The sequence below is a fragment of the Hermetia illucens genome, chromosome 6 (assembly GCF_905115235.1).
Source record: "Hermetia illucens chromosome 6, iHerIll2.2.curated.20191125, whole genome shotgun sequence".
In the NCBI taxonomy this organism is placed as follows: Eukaryota; Metazoa; Arthropoda; class Insecta; order Diptera; family Stratiomyidae; genus Hermetia; species Hermetia illucens.
In genome coordinates this window covers 35,952,559-35,970,196 of record NC_051854.1, presented here as the reverse complement: position 1 = coordinate 35,970,196, position 17,638 = coordinate 35,952,559, and the positions used below count along the sequence as shown (strand labels likewise).

The 17,638-nt window shown below is 41.4% G+C and overlaps 1 protein-coding gene across 2 annotated transcripts in view; it reads right to left on the bottom strand.

The window, feature by feature from the left end:
• Positions 1-17,060, bottom strand: part of LOC119660111 (soluble guanylate cyclase 88E) — a 129,717-nt gene extending 112,657 nt beyond the window's left edge. The window contains exon 1 of one of the 2 annotated variants that reach the window (XM_038068496.1): positions 16,493-17,060. The gene's annotated coding sequence lies outside the window, so the exon portion shown is untranslated. Of the gene's footprint in view, positions 1-1,930; positions 2,510-16,492 lie in introns of those variants that run through there. The other variant, XM_038068497.1, reaches the window with a different exon arrangement.
• Positions 17,061-17,638: the final 578 nt, after the last annotated feature.

The following is a 17,638-nucleotide window of genomic DNA, read 5'->3' as shown; positions in this document are numbered from 1 at the left end:
AAGCCGATCACGACGAGCCGACCCCGCTTGTGAACGGGACAAAGGCTGAAGAAAAAGAAGAAGAAGAAAGAAGTTGAAAAGATTTTTTAGATTAATATTTTTGTCATGACAAGAAAGTGTACGCAGACTTTCTTGGGTATGTATATACTATACATACATTTGTCTGCCTTGATACTGAAATATCAATAACCAGGAAAAAAAATTAAAAAAAGGAAAATACAATGTTCCCATGTTGCCCCCCGCTACATAGGCTGGCTACAAAAGGCAATCGCCGTCGCCTCAGGGAAATGAACACGAAGATGCATTAATGGCGTAACACGTTATGATTACTTCCTAAATGAGGACATCCGCGATTGATATGGGGTTCTATTCATTGTATAAAAAGCGAGGGAGATGTATTCAATTATATGACCATTTAATCCACGGTGATTAATTCATAAGCTAAAATTGCCCAAAATATCGATACCCTCGATAACACTGACGTAGGCCCAATTGAATTATCTGGGGAGTGCTTCACCGGGGCGTAGTACTCTCCAAGATAACCAAATATTTGATCACTACCATTCGCGAATCAACCTTTGAACAATTCGGGCATCCATCTTAGTTTCAATGTCTTTTGTAAAATAAAAACCTTATTAAAATCGATTTACTAATAAATTGTCTGTCTGTCTATTAGACAGACGCGAAATTAGATGGTAACTTTGGAACTGTGAGCTCTCATGCTTGCAATTCTGTTGCATGTAAAAGATGAATGCAGATTTATTCACCAAATGTAGTCATATGAGATGCCCAATGTCAGGTACTTTTTAGCATCTTTGGAAAGAGGTCTTAGTTTTAATATTAGTTTTGAAGAAACGGAATGGAGGTGTTAAGAAGTGCATAGTTAAATCGATTGAGTATTCTCAGAAACTATGCATTGGAAATATTGTTATAATCAAGCTACATGGTATCTAAGTCTCAAAATATCCCCACATATGCTCAAATAAAGTTAATAATTATCATATCTTTAAATTAAGTATATTCTCCGAAACTACCGAACCGATCCTACTGGAATTTTTTACTGCTTATTTTACACAAGTATCGTTGTCGTGTAAAACATGGGCTTGTTAAAATTTTCATTATTTCTACTTTTTTAAACACAAAAAAGACTCGAATTTCGAAAATTTATATCTAATTGTCCTACATGTTGTTATTATTGCGTAATATATAAGATGATCATTTTAATTGGCACGGTAGCCGCTGCCTTACTAAATAAAATCTTTTGTAAATTTTTTGTGTCAGACCATTTCTTTGTTCAGGATCACTATCACCGTTTACTATATTTTTTTTTGTATGGCCACATGAATGCAGCCACTTTGTAAAAACTAATAATAATAGTCCAAGCAAAAAATGTTCCTATATTTTGTGTGTGTGTTTATTGAATTAAAAAGGAAATACTTCAATGTGTACTGCTCAAAAGTAGGTTTAACTTTTGGGCGTATAAGCCCTATAACCCCCTGTGTTGTTTGTGTTAACGTTGGTCATAATATACAGCATACGAATAGAAAGTTTGGTGAAAATTCTATTATGTCTAACATTATATCATGCCTGACGTAAATTTCTATGTGATATATAAAACCCTTCTCATCTAATGCCTCGCGCTCTCAGTTTTCCAAGTGTTCATATTTGACCCCAGCAATGATCACCTGTTTCCTCCTCTCAAGGACCAGTCACTAGGACCGAAATTTGAAGACAATGGCAGGGCAATGGCGCCTATACTTGTAGATATGTTTTTGACGCGCAACGCGACAAACGCGAAAGAAATTTCGATGGTATTATACTTTTAGAAAAATTATGGATCAAATATATCAACCTATCGGGAAACATAATAGAACAATAAATTATTATTTCTATTTGGGCATTTACATATCAAAATTCCTGATTTACATACCATAACTTTTTATTCTAACCATCTATTTCCTGAATGAACATAAAGCTCGAGTACGCAGTTTGTGCGAGGTTTCCAATAATGTGATTCATAAAGTAACCATTCCTAACGTCAGCTCACGATATACATACCTAGCAGGTATGGTATTCCGTAATAGCCTTTTCGAAGGATATCATCTCGTATCACGTATGCTCGCAGTGGAGAGCAAAAATAACGAAAAACATTTGCTTTTATTATCAAGTCATAATCACGTTTGAAAACTTTCACACATGGTCATTTATTGCACTCAAACGACTACACGAAGGATCCGTGGCAAAGTCAGACTTTTAATGTAACTTAATAGCAATAATAAAGCACATGCGCGAGACATGGGCGATTGGATAAATAAAGTTTTTGCAGAGCAAATACATGTAAAACAAGGATACATTTTATTTTATCCATTTAATTGCACTCTGTCCAAGCTTCTGTTCCACGCAAGAAACAAAACAAACTTTATGAGCAATCACAATTTAATACAGATAATTTCATATAAAATATTAGGAACTCTGCGAAATCGGGGGATCTATTCCTGCAAATGAACCTGCTGCCATAGTGGCAGAGAAATATATTATATGTAGATTACACACGATGTTCACCGCCGCATATGTATATAGTACACAACAAAGATTAGTGTGATAATCACTCTTTCCTAATGCAAGAGCGACTTATCTTCTAATCTTCGATAAGCACCCAGATAAAGTGAATAGGAGTTTACTATGATAAGTATCGAATTAATTTGAGGGGAAGTACATAGTTGAAAGGCTGTCGGCACTATCCGCTGGTTTATTTTAGGCACTCGAATATGTTTATATATGTACATGCATATGGTGTGTCCACACATATATGCGTATCTATATTTCAGTTCCAAACGGAATTCCCAATTTGACGTATTAATACACAGTAGATAAATCATTTGAGCGGATACAAATACTGTAATAAGTTAGGAATCTACCAGATATAGTCCCAAATTTTCATTGTTACTCCTACTTCCACCTCGTGAATATAGCCATTAATTAGGCTGCCCATGGTTTACTTTTCAAAACCGTGTTTGGATATCTTGCAAAGTTGTAATTATTCCTTGTTGACTTCAAATTACGCCGCGATGTTAACATAGTGAATTGTAAGAAATATATACATATATATATAATTGAAGGACACTTGTATTGCTATCTTTGCATCTATGAAATTTATATGAAATCCATTATTTTACCAATAAAAAGAACCAAATCACTTTAAATCAGTTATCAATATTGTAACGATAAGAATTTTAATGATCAATGAACATTCATTCCCTATTATAACCTTATCCCTCCCGGTTTTGCTTTCCAGTAATCCATAGTATCCATTTACTTCCCGTCGTCGTTTTGTCTCAGTTTGCGTTATTTTGATGATACCTTAATCGAAGTATTTCGCATTTAATCAGGATTATATTTAGGTAAATCGAAATGGAAATTGGAATGTTGGGAGAAAATTAAATACTCCAGCAAAAAGGTCAATTTTTCTTTTCGTAGATAGCTAAAAGTCGGAAATATTGGTTGATATATTTCCAAACTTTCAGATATATGCACATATTGAAGACATAAATATTATACTCATCCTAAACAAACATTGCCTATGACCGCATACTGTTCTCGTATGTAGGCTTAACCTCTCAACTGCAAAAGCGAGTACCCAAAAAATTAGAGCATTCACCCACACTAACTGGGATAAGTTCAGGGCAGAATTAGCACCACAGCTAAACCTGAAAAAAAATCACTGTCTCGCAAAATCGAACGGACAAGGAGATCTATGAAGCCATCATCTTGGCTACTGATGTCATCAACTCTGCTACACGCAGAAACACAAAGCTCCTCAAAGTCGATGAGATTCAGAGTCTCCATGGGCAACCCAATGTCACCACTGGTGACGGAAATGTTTATGGCATACGTGGAAACAATCATCGAGGAAAAGGGGATAATGCCGAGAATTTGGTTCAGGTATGTCAATGATATATTTGCCATAGTTGAAAAGGACAGGGCAGACAACACGTTAACAGAAATTAATGGGATACACCCGAAGATCCAATTCACAATAGAAAAAGAAGAACATGGATCGTTACCATTTTTGGACCTACGAGTAACTAACAATAGCGGAAAACTCGAATTCGAGATATACAGGAAGCCAACGGCAACCCAAAGAACGATACCAGCAACTTCGGCTCATACCGCAACACAAAAAATGGCTGCCTACAATTCAATGGTGCACCGTCTCTGCACATACCCCCTAAACAAAGATGGCTTCCATAAAGAAAGAATGTTCATACTTGATACAGCTATCAAGAATGGTTACACGGTCGAAATAATCGAAAAGCTGATTAAGAGAAAGCAAGACCAGGTATGGAAGAATCAACAGTCAACTTTGTTCGAGCAAGAAAGCACTCTAGCTGATACAAAATGGATGAGCATACCATTATCCAAAGACTTTTATAGAATAAAATCCCTCCTAGGGAAATACAATATAAAAGTGGTCGGATCAAGCAGAGACGCAACCTTTAAAAGACAATTAGGGAGCGAAAAGGACCCATTAGCGGAAGACGAAAAAAGTGGGATTTACAAGATCAGCTGCAATGACTGCGAGATGGTCTACATTGGCCAGACTAAACGCCTCATCACGACTAGGTTCCAAGAACACCTAAAGGAAGTAGAGAAGGGAGAAAGACGAGAAGCCAAAACGGTGCGTTCTTCGGTTGCGATGCACGTCATAGAGGAGGGGCATTCTGTGACGAGGCCAAATCTGGAGCTGGTACGACAAGTGAATAAGCCTCACACCTTGGACGCATGGGAGAGCTTGGAAATATTGCCAAAGGATGCGGCAAAATTGATGAACACAGATGGAGGGAATTGTGCATCAAGGCTAATAAAAAAACTCGCTGACAAACATAGGGACCGCACCACCCCACTAACTATTGATAATCGATGGCCATCAAGCCAAAAGTTATAATATTATCCCTACCTGCATGTGGACCTTTTTACGTTTTTCTCTTTACCTTTTAGAATTTGTACCCACATACGGATCTTTAGCTTTTAAGTAACTTTTTATAATCTGTCCCTACAGACCTTTAATTTGTTTTATTTAAAAATCAGGAAAAACTTCCCAATGATTTAGTAGCTTAAGTACTGAGGAAGAGACTAAGTAGCTTTCGAAATAGGTATTTACTAACTATTAAAATATCAGAGTGAAATTATGCGGTGTTTCCAACGATTAATTAATTGAAATAATAAAAACTTGTTGTTTCTTATTCGTTGGTGTGGGTATTTATTCTTGCAAATACCGATATTTCGGGAACCACTTGTTCCCTTCATCAGTGCAAACAAGTTTGCTCATCTGTAGACATTAAGGTTATGCAAGAATAAATACCCACACCAACGAATAAGAAAGAACAAGTTTTTATTATTTCTATTAAAATATATTGTAGCACTACAACTACAAGCATCGGAACGATAACTACCTTCTCTACCTTTAACCCATCCTGCAAACTAAATTATCCAAAAACATTTTTGTGCTTATCACAGCTCGCAGCCATCACAAATAGCCTTAACGATAAAAAATCAACCGGACCAGATGACATAGCAAATATTCTCATGAAAAACCTCCCTAGGGCATCAATGAAGTTTCTTCTTGCAGTCTTCAAAAACTGCATCAATAATGGTTACTTTCCCACTACTTTTAAAGTACCAAAAATAATCGCCATTAAGAAAAAGGCGGGTCTCACGAACCACAAAACTTCAGGCCTATCTCTTTCCTTTCCAACTTGGGCAAGCTTTTCGAGAAAGCATGGAGAGTTGGATTAGTCCAACATTGCGATCATCATCATCAACGGCGCAACAACCGGTATCCGGTCTAAGCCTGACTTAATAAGGAACTCCAGACATCCCGGTTTTGCGCCGAGGTCCACCAATTCGATATCCCCAAAAGCTGTCTGGCGTCCTGGCCCACACCATCGCTCCATCTTAGGCAGGGTCTGCCTCGTCTTCTTTTTCTACCATAGATATTGCCCTTATAGACTTTCCGGGTGGGATCATCCTCATCCATACGGATTAAGTGACCCGCCCACCGTAACCTATTGAGCCGGATTTTATGCACAAGCGGATGGTCATGGTATCGCTCATAGATTTCGTCATTGTGTAGGCTACGGAATCGTCCATCCTCATGTAGGGGGCCAAAAATTCTTCGGAGGATTCTTCTCTCGAACGCGGCCAAGAGTTCGCAATTTTTCTTGCTAAGAACCCAAGTTTCCGAGGAATACATGAGGACTGGCAAGATCATAGGTTTGTACAGTAAGAGCTTTGACCCTATGGTGAGACGTTTCGAGCGGAACAGTCTTTGTAAGCTGAAATAGGCTCTGTTGGCTGACAACAACCGTGCGCGGATTTCATCATCGTAGTTGTTATCGGTTGTGATTTTCGACCCTAGATAGGAGAAATTGTCAACGGTCTCAAAGTTGTATTCTCCTATCCTTATTCTTCTTCGTGTTTGTGTTTGACCAGTGCGGTTTGATGTTGTTGGCTGATTCGTCTTCGGTGCTGACGTTGCCGCCATATACTTTGTCTTGCCTTCATTGATGTGCAGCCCAAGATCTCGCGCCGCCTGCTCGATCTGGATGAAGGCAGTTTGTACGTCTCGGGTGGTTCTTCCCATGATGTCGATATCGTCAGCATAGGCCAGTAGTTGGGTGGACTTGAAGAAGATCGTACCTCTTGCATTCACCTCAGCATCACGGATCACATTCTCGAGGGCCAGGTTAAAGAGGACGCATGATAGCGCATCCTCTTGTCGTAGACCGTTGTTGATGTCGAATGGTCTTGAAAGTGATCCTGCTGCTTTTATCTGGCCTCGCACATTGGTCAGGGTCAGCCTAGTCAGTCTTATTAATTTCGTCGGGATACCGAATTCTCTCATGGCCGTGTACATGAACAGATGGTGCAACTGTTGTCCATATTCCAACAGTTTTTCCATCGCCTGCCGCAGAGAGAAAATCTGATCTGTCGCTGATTTGCCTGGAGTGAAGCCTCTTTGGTATGGGCCAATGATGTTCTGGGCGTATGGGGCTATCCGGCCTAGCAAGATAGTGGAGAATATCTTATAGATAGTACTCAGCAACGTGATACCTCTATAATTGCTGCACTGTGTGATATCTCCCTTTTTATGTATGAGACAGATAATGCCTCGTTGCCAATCGTCAGGCATTGATTCGCTGTCCCATACCTTGAGCACAAGTTGATAAACCACTTGGTGTAATTGGTCGCCTCCATATTTAGCAATTCGGCTGTAATTCCATCGGCTCCTGGCGACTTATGATTTTTTAGCCGATGAATTGCACGGACTGTTTCTCCTAAACTTGGTGGTGGCAGTATTTGTCCGTCGTCTTCAGTTGGCGGGACCTCGCTTTTCCACTCGTCGGAGTTCGTGATAAGTCTCTGCGCGTGCCCGCGTTCTTTGAGAATGCAACATTACTCGGTATGCGGCATTCTTCCGTTCCGTTGCTAGCTTACATTCATCGTCAAACCAGCCGTTCTGACTCCTTTTATGACTGGGGCCAAGTATATTTATGGCCGTATCCATGATAACATTCTTCAGGTGGTTGTGAAGATCATTTGTTGATGCTTCATCTCCAAGTCCTCTGTTGACTGCGGTTATTGCGGCATCCATTTCCCTCTTATAGGTGTCGCGGAGGGTTGTGTTGTGGATGGCTTCAGTGTTCACTCTCACCTGATTGTCAGAGGGAATTCTAGGTGGTATTGTTATTCGAGCTCGGAGCACCATGCCAACGATAAAGTGGTCCGAGTCTATATTGGCCCCCCTATATGTTCTGACATTCATCAAGGCTGAGAGGTGGCGGCGTTCGATCAACACGTGGTCAATTTGGTTGAAAGTGGTCCCGTCTGGAGAGGCCCACGTATGTTTGTGGATCGTTTTCCGCGCAAACCAGGTACTTCCAACAACCATTTCGTGTGACCCTGCTAATTGAATAGTCCGCAGTCCGTTATCATTTGTGTTTTCGTGTAAGCTATGGGAGCCAACGTATCGCCTGAATACGGGCTCCTTCCCTACTTGGCTGTTAAAATCCCCAAGTATGATTTTGATATCATATCTGGGACAGGCTTCGAGGGTTCGTTCTACTGCCTCGTAGAAGGTATCCTTCTCCGACTCTGCAGTCTCCTCTGTAGGGGCGTGAACGTTTATGAGGCTTATATTTCTAAACTTGCCTCGCAAGCGCAGAGTGCATAGCCGTTCGCTTATGTTTTCAAAGCCGATAACAGCAGGTTTCATTTTTTGGCTGACTAAGGAACCTACTCCGAGCACATGGTTTACTGGATAACCGCTATAATATATGGTGTAGTGGCTCTTCTCCAGGAAACCGGTCCCTATCCATCGCATCTCTTGCAACGCTGTTATATCAGCCCTATATTGGGACAGGGTATCGGCTAGCTGCTCATCAGCTTCATCTCTGTACAGGGAGCGCACGTTCCATGAGAAAATACGCATATCGTTGTTCCTTTGTCGTTGCCGGGTCCGTCGTTTTAAAATCCGTCCTGTCCGAGGCTTCTGTTGTGGCTTCGTAATGAGTTGTTTTCCGTGTAGGGTTGTCAGCCCTACCCGACCCCCAACCTGGAGGACCAGTTGGTACAATTTGTCCCGTTTTTAGGCGCGGGAGACTCGCCTTCATCCTTCTCCGCCTACAGCTTTTCGTCAAGAAAGAGCTCCCAGCGGTCACCACGTGGAGGTGGAGATAGGGTTTGGTAGTAGAGCTGTTGGTGTTGGTTCAGCAGGCATTTCCCAGGTTTTATGCTCCATCGTGGGTACCAATCCACGTTTCGCCCCGGGACCTATACTACCCTTTGACCACCATTGCGATCAGAAAAGCATTATTCCGAACCATCAATTTGGGTTCCGGGCAAAGCCTTGGATTCCCTATCCCGGTGATCAGACTTATAATATGTTTCTTCGAGGATAGAGAGAAGATTGAAGGATCCTAAGTATGCATCCATGGGGAGCAACTTATTTCCTCTTTTTTTGGTCCACGGACCCATCTTTTGGGTTAGCAACCCAACATTCAAAACTAAAAAGCGAACACGGCTTCACGTTTTCATACCAGGGCAGACTTAGGATCCCTCAATCCTCAAACAAAATTTTTTCAGCTCCTGCCAAGCTTTGGCCCAAAATATAGACGGATTTACGTTCAATATAATTCGCAGTGATGTCATGTTCTGCGAATTATATTAAGTGAGAATTTTACATCTGCGAACTGCTAGCCGACCGCAAACCTGAAGTTTATGAGTAACTATGCTGATTGCAAATATTAGAAGGGAGGGAAATTTCAAATTATCGAGAAAAGGCTGCAGTGGATGCACAATCAGAGAAAAAATTTTGCTGCTAGCATCGTGCTGAAACAGTGATGATTCTATCGAAATTGTGGTGAATGAAAACGCAGAATAAGTAAAGACTGATGTTTAGGTTCTTGTTGCCGTTATTGAGAATATATGATTACATTGAAATAATCACTGCAACAAAATTATTCTTATATCTCAAGAATGTCTGTACGACAGACGACAGAGGACAGAAGCCAGAGGGTAGAGGGCAGAGGACAAAGGACAGGGGCGGAAGGCATGGGAGAATTTGTTCCATTTGGTTGGTGATGCCAATGTGATGTTACTACAGCGTTCGATCGAGCTGGGCTCTTCCCGTAGCGGAGGAGGACAATTTGTAATTAATTTTCGCCGTTAAAAAGTGATTTTAAAATTAGGAAAAAATAGTAAAATTACTAGAAAGCTATATTCTATGGGATCAATAAAAAAAAAAGAAGTACAAGTTCCCCTCAATTGGTAATACGAGGGAAAATCTTTTGTTGTTAAACATGATCTCTCTGTTGATTCTGTCTATATCGTTGTCGTTCTTTGAGAGAGTTGTACCTAAATACACAAAACTGCCAACTTATTTGAAGTTATAATCATTACTGTCTTTCTCCTAGTTTGAATTATAATTTTGCTCCTTTCTTCTGATTTGTGTTATGATTTCGATCTTCTCTCCGCAGGTAGTCTATCCATGGCGCTTTGTTGTTTCTTAGCGTTGTAAGTACATCCTTGACTTCTTCAAGTTAGGGTGATGGGACAGATACCTGTGCCTGATCTTGTCAGTGGTACGTCCTAGATCTAAGGCTTTGTTCCGTTTGGCAATTGTGGGTCGCTCCTGATATTGTTTAAATACAGCTTTATTCTCATCAATGGTCTGCTGGCATTCTTTGTCAAATCAGACGTCTTGATTGGGTCTTTAACCTGACTCCACTTCTCGTCATTTCTATCGCCCTCCCCGTGTCGGTCATTGCCTGCAGGATGACCACATATTTGGATCCCATTTCTTCTTTCTGGAACCTTTCAATATCGTATCTGAAAGTTGGGTTCAGCCTGCTTCTCCTATTATATATTTATTATCAGATATCGATGGCTTGCTGTAGCGACTAAAGGTGACCATGGATTTCGTCTTTTTCTGCTTTTGCATTTTGCATTCTCGATTTGACAGTAGTGTACATTCGAGGATTCCATTGCTTACTAATTTCGATATAATTGTTCTTAATATGGAGATTCTAAATATACTTTTCCGTTATGGTATTCATCATTGTATAATATTTTCGATTCGATTCGAGACTTAGTTTCAGGTTCCAAGACAATATTATATGTGAAAAGCTTTTCAGTCTGTTGCGCTTCTCCTAACCAGGAGAAAACAGAGCATTGTTTTGAAAATAACCGTGAATATAGAAATTTAGTTGAAGGCTGAATTTGCAGATTATACAGTTGCGAAAAGGACATCAAGAAGGATATAAGAAATGTGTGTAGGAAGCCATCCTAGCTATGCCTGCAATTACAATGGCTGCAAACACAATCTATGCTCAATCTTAGAGAATTATGGGGTAAAATTAATAATAAGCCGTTCCATTTTCAATTATGGAGGCCGCATTTAATCCCATCTTTTGGTTGATAGCCTCCAGATATGAAACGGAAGTATTGTAAAATCTTTTTGCTATACATAAAACTTGCTGTAATGCCTAAGGATATAGAACGCATTCCATTCACTGACAAATTTTTGAGATATGAATACAAAGAAAACAATTCGTTTTCCTCTTGATGGAATATTCCAGGATACTCAGTCGCCTATGCCACTGATGGGTTGCGTTAAAGATATAAACGAGATTCCTTCGATTTGCACTTTGTGCCTCGATATTATTTATGCAGGGTAAAAAAGGAACAAGTGGGGATACAGGGTAATGTACTGTAACCAGGAGATTGGTATCCAGACACCGTAGAAATTAAATATCCCTGTTTCCACTGTCGAGTACAATTAAAGGACAGGGAGCGATTTGAGTTCTTATCATCTATTTTCCTGGAGGGAATAATCTAGTGATCGAATAAGAAATACATAATTAGGTATGCACATGTTCCAGGTTGCTCAAAATTGTACAATTGTACATCGGTGCATTAAATGCACCACAAAACATCCGCGTGGCGACTGCCCACGCCCCTCAACGGAGGTGCCGCAATGCTGCAACTGCGGGAAAGTCGGACATCCCGCCAGCTTCCGCGGTTGCCCAACATATAAAGATATGCTGGCCCGAAAAGAAGCTGCCAAAGTCCGCAAATCTAAAGAAGCACAGCAGACCAAACAGGCAGTAGCACAACTGTCGCAAAGTTTGGCCAAACCAGGCATATCTTACGCCGAAGCTATGAAACAATCACTGCCCCGCGTGGCCCCTGCACCTCCACCTCCAACAAAGTCTCTCCCAAACCAGCCGGCTGCATTCCGTGAATTGGTTGGAGCCCTCACCTCAGCCAGCACGAACGAATAACGGCAATTCGCTGCCATTAAACTTATTCTTAATTTATGGAGTTAAGTATCGTTACTTTTAACTCCGCGTCCCTTGTATCTCACGCCAAACGTGCCACTGCCCAGGTGTTGATCGACTCTCTGAAAGCAGACATTTATTGCGTTTCGGAGACCCATCTTAAAAGCAGGCATAACGTGAACTTCACCGGATATAATACCATCCAGGACGATAACAACACCGGCTCTGCCCTATTAATCAAAAAAGATTATGAATTCGAGGAAGTCGCCTTAGACAACCTGCTAACCTGTTCCGCTGCGGCGGCTTTCATTAAAACGGCTGGCAATAAACGGATTCTCATTGTCTCCGTTTATATTAGGTGCCAATCTGGAAATGAGGAACTGGGCCATGACTTAAAAGTCTTGAGCGATCTCCAGTTGAAATCTAATTACCTTGTCTTTGGAGGCGACTGCAACTCCAGGCACACTCACTGGGGCGACACGGCCATTAACTGTAATGGGAAAACCCTGCTCAAATGGATCCACGACCCTTTCTCGCCTACCAATCTCGTGATGGTCTTGCCGAATTCTCCGTCAAGGCCCAGTAGTCAATCTATATTAGACTACTTCCTTCTGTCTATGGAAATGAAGCAAAGCTTTCAGGTAATATCATGTGATACCTTACCAGGTATGTCCGACCATTTCGCGATCAATCTTAAACTGTCCTCACCTCTTTCTCTGAAAAAGAGAATAATGACCACAATTAGGTCTTTCGCCCACACTGACTGGGATAAATTCAGGGCTGAGTTAGCACCAAAACTCAACTTGAAAAAGCTCTCAAATAATCGCAATCTGTCGGACAAAGAAATCGACGAGGCTATTAACTTGGCGTCTGACGCTATTGACACTGTTGACACACGCAGAAACTCTAAGCTGATGAAAGTCGATGAGTTTGAATTCAATTCTCTTCCACATGAGATAATGCTCCACTTGAAAGTTAGGCAGATTTGGAGGCGTAATCTTAAACGCATTTCACGAGTACGGGAATAAAATAAATGCGGAATATAAAGCATTACTCTCCCGGATTAACTGTCTCAGTACGCTAATCCGTGGTATGGTGGCGAGCTTCCGTAGCAAGGAATTGACCCGTAAACTTGCAGACATTAAGCCTGGGGCTAATATGTTCCAAAATATCAACAGGCTAACCGGGAAATACAAAGCCCGCAACTTTGTTCTAACCCAAAACAAAGTGCGAGTCTGCAGTGATGCTGAGAAAGCAAAAACACTTGGGGAATTCTTCGAGCGACAGCTCAACGCAACACCTCCGAGCAACAGACCGACTCTCACTAAGACTGTTGATTCAACAGTCAGAGATTTGACTTCTAGGAACTGCTACAGAATCACGTCTTTTTCTTCCCAGAACCCTTCCAACAAGCCTACTGATTCGAGCAAATTTCTGAGTTTATTACAACTCACTGCTATTACCCATAACCTTAACGATAACAAGTCAGCAGGCCCAGATGGAATTAGGAATTTCGTCTTAAAAAATCTTCCAGTAGCCTCCATTAAGTTCCTGCTTGCGGTTTTTAATAACTGCATTAATAATGGCTACTTCCCATCCACCTGGAAAATAGCCAAAATTATAGCCATTCGGAAAGGAGGTGTCTCCTGTGAACCTGATAACTTCAGACCCGTTTCACTTCTATCTAACCTGGGGAAGCTTTTTGAGAGAGCATGGATCGTAGGGCTGGTCCAACACTGCAATCTTAACAACATTATTCCAGACCATCCGTTTGGTTTCCGTGCTAAACACGGAACACAGCACGCCCTGAGCTACATACCTCCACGATACTGTGGCCAGCAGACTTAACGTCAATAATAAACCCACGGTAGCTTGCGCTCTGGATTTAGAAAAGGCCTTTGATTCCATCTGGATAAGCGGGCTAATCTATAAACTGATCAAATACGAATTCCCAATCCCGACGATCAGACTTGCCATCAGTTTCTTCGAGGATAGACATTTTTACGTCAGTGTCGGAAATGAGATTTCCGATCTCTTACCGGTTACTTCTAGGGTGCTGCAGGGATCCATTCCTGGTCCTACTTTATACAACATTTTCACTGCTGATGTCCCCTCCCCTGAGGTCGGTACAGAACTTATGCAGTATGCCGATGACACACTCGTCTAATTTTCGACCAGACAAGGCAGTTAGCGATATAGAGGATTACTTGGTTGACCTTTGCTACTACTACCAGAGCTGGGGTATTAAAATTAACTCAACCAAAACACAAGTCTGTATCTTCAGGAGGAAATCTACATACTCGGGATCTAGATCTATCCACAGGAAGGCTAAACGCCTGAAACTGAAAATCGGGAATACAATAGTAAGAGGGTCGAAATCGATCAAATATCTAGGAATCAATTTCAACGAATTCCTAAAATTTAACGACCATGTTAAACTCGCCATTGGAAAAGCAAATGATGCATTGCGCAAGATCTACTTTCTTCTTCGCAAAAAAGTGGGTCTAAGCACCAAAACTAAGCTGATCCTATATAAGACTCTTATCAGGCCCATCATATGCTGCGGAGCCCCTTCGTGGATCACTTGCTCTTCGAAAGTCATGGATAAATGCATGTCTTTCGAACGCCGTGTAATTAGACATTGCACTGGATTGTCTTACAATTGGAAGACTAAGAAGTGCGGCAGGAACGCTATAGTATACCGGCGAGCAAATATAGACCCCATTAGAGAATATATTTTCAACATTATGGAGCGGTTTTTCAATAAACTTGAAAACCATCCAAACCCAAAAATTAGAAAACTGCATGAGCAGGGCAAAACAATCCCACTAGCGACTTTCCTTAGGCCGTGCCAGATACTGAACCCTGACCTAAAATCAATAATCCTGTCCCTCTTCGACACACCTTGCCTGGTAGGAGTGCAAAGAGGCTAAGCACTATATGAATATTAAGTGCTATTGTATATAGTAGAATTAAGTATTTATGTAAGTAAATATAAGTAGTAATAAGGTAGATGTAAGTAAGTAAAACAAAGAACACCATCTGACTGGCAAGAAAGTACCACTGTTCCAATATGGAAAAAGAAAGGTAGCCCAGCAGAATGTTCAAATTACCGTCTGATCCGGTTACTTTCCCATACCATGAAGATTTTTGAACGCATTCTTGACAACCGTATTCGCGAAATCGTTGAAATAACCGTGAATCAAGCCGGATTTGTCAAGAACTGCGGAACTACTGACGCAATACACGCTGCGCGGTTACTCATGGAGAAACACCGTGAGAAGCATCGCCCTCTTTACATTGCCTTTCTGGATCTAGAAAAAGCGTTTGACCGTGTACCACACGAACTCATCTGGTATGCTTTACGACAACACTTCGTGCCAGAAGAACTCGTGCGCTGGGTTAAATTGCTCTACCACGATCCGAAAAGTAAAGTACGAAGTATGGCGGGTGTATCAAAACCGCTTCGTGTCTCTGTTGGTGTTCATCAAGGAAGTGCCCTCTCACCACTCCTCTTTGTCCTTGTTATGGACACCGTCACACGGGATATCCAACGTCCAGCGCCCTATACACTGCTTTATGCAGATGATGTTTTCCAAGCATCTGATAGCAAAAATGATCTCGAGCAACTTGTTCAAAAATGGAATGATCGCCTCATGCAACACGGTCTCAGATTGAATTTAAACAAAACTGAATTTTTGACGACCGATCCCCATGAAACAGGCACAATCACTGTCAGCGGCAGTGATCTGCCCAGAACTGAGCGATTTAAATACCTCGGGTCAACGCTATCAGCCAATGGAGAACTGCGTTATGAAATTGCTTCACGCATTATCGCAACCTGGATGAAGTGGCGTTCCACAACTGGTGTCCTTTGTGATCAACGTATCAACGAACGTCTCAAATCTAAAATTTACCGCAATGTCGTCCGTCCGGTCGCTCTCTATGGTTCTGAGTGTTGGCCGACCATAAAAGACAATGAACGGCGTCTTGCGGTAATGGAGACGAAGATGCTACGTTGGACTAGTGGCGTCACACGTTTAGATCACATCCGAAATGAGGATATCTGCGATCGTTATGGAGTTGCATCGATCGTGGAAAAGTTGCGAGAGAGGCGCCTTCGATGGTATAGTCACGCAGTTCGTGCAAACGAGAATTCACTTGCCAAGATTGGTCTGAACATCGAAGTCGATGGTAAACGACCAAAAGGCAGACCTAAGCAGCGGTGGCTTGATACGCTGGATGGCGATTTGAAAGCCTCGAGATTGCACCCAGATCAGGCATTCGATAGAGCCAAATGGCGAAGCCGATCACGACGAGCCGACCCCGCTTGTGAACGGGACAAAGGCTGAAGAAAAAGAAGAAGAAGAAGAAGTAAAACAAAACCTTCTCTGAAAATAGGTTAAGTAATGTTTTAATTAAATACAAAGCCAAGGAACGTTGTAAATTACAGTTTGTTTTTATACAATAAAGTTAATTACAGAGAAGGTCGGGTAGGCCAAACAATGTATAGCCACCCATTGTAATAATTCTAAGCTAGCTAAGCTATCATAATTCTAAGCTACTTTTAAGCAAAATGTATCAGATGTAAGACACTAATTGGAAATAAATAAAAAAAAAACATGTTCCAGTGCAATGTCAACCATTGTTACCTTTCTCAGTTGGATGCTATTTCCTAGCAATGCAAATGCTGGACTTCAACAAGGGTCCTTTGTAGCTAATCACAATATTTACTTCACATTAAGCTTTGGTATCAGCATGAATTTCATAAAATAAATGCAATAAGAACAGCTGAGCACAAGTTTATTGGCAGAAATTTCCAGAGGAATTCATATATTGTCGTGGAATAAACTACACTTTTCACATTCTGCCGCGGGACACATTGTGCGCCACGTTTGAAATTAAAAGCTTGAAATCATATGAACCGAGTCAAGTTGCTTCTTCCTTTGAAGCAAAATCGCGGAAACACTTCTCTTTGCGAAAGCGATTCACTGCTGCGACATGAGAGTATTCTAGATTAAATCACTTGTACATGCGATCCGCTAATTAGATGACCGTGGATACCTACAAAACCCGAAACGTGATCCAGAACCGCACAGTCACTTTCAACCGCGGTAAATTGGTGCTTCACGCAGTTCCCCTGTGGCTACTAACTTCTGGGAATCTCAATAGTTTCGCTGCCATGCACAATAGAACGTAAACTTCTTCATTGACATCATGGAATCCCCAATTGGGAACTTGCTCATTATTTCGCGAGCGAATAATAGATAATTGAAAACCTTAAGCGGAATTCAATAACACATCAAGAGCCCGAATAAACGAAGCAACAACTTAACGTTAGACGGAAAGAGGCGATCTGAAGTCCATTTCGGAAAGTTAAGGATTTCCGCCGTCGTTTGCGAATATGAAGGCTCTCCAAAGGAATCATCCCTTCCTCTCGACATGTCCGCGCCTCGTGTTCGAGCTTTCTTCTGAATGAAACTTCGCAATGTCGTGGAAAGCGCAAGTCTGCAGCAAATTGGTGTCTCGAATTCGTTGATAGTAAGAGAAGCGAAGCATGCGAAGTTCATAGCGCTATTTTCGTTTTCACTAAGAACAATTGCAATAGTGTTCATTCCCATAATTGAAAGATGGCTAGCCAAAAACAAAACAAGTCAAAGTCGCAGCCATGTTTCAGATTAATTTGCTAAGCGGGACCATTATGCAGATGCCAGGAGTAGGCGGGGGCCCGATCTGAAAACCGTTCGTGTTTCTATGCTCTGGCCTCAATCTGTAAATTGGATTCGCAATGCAATTTA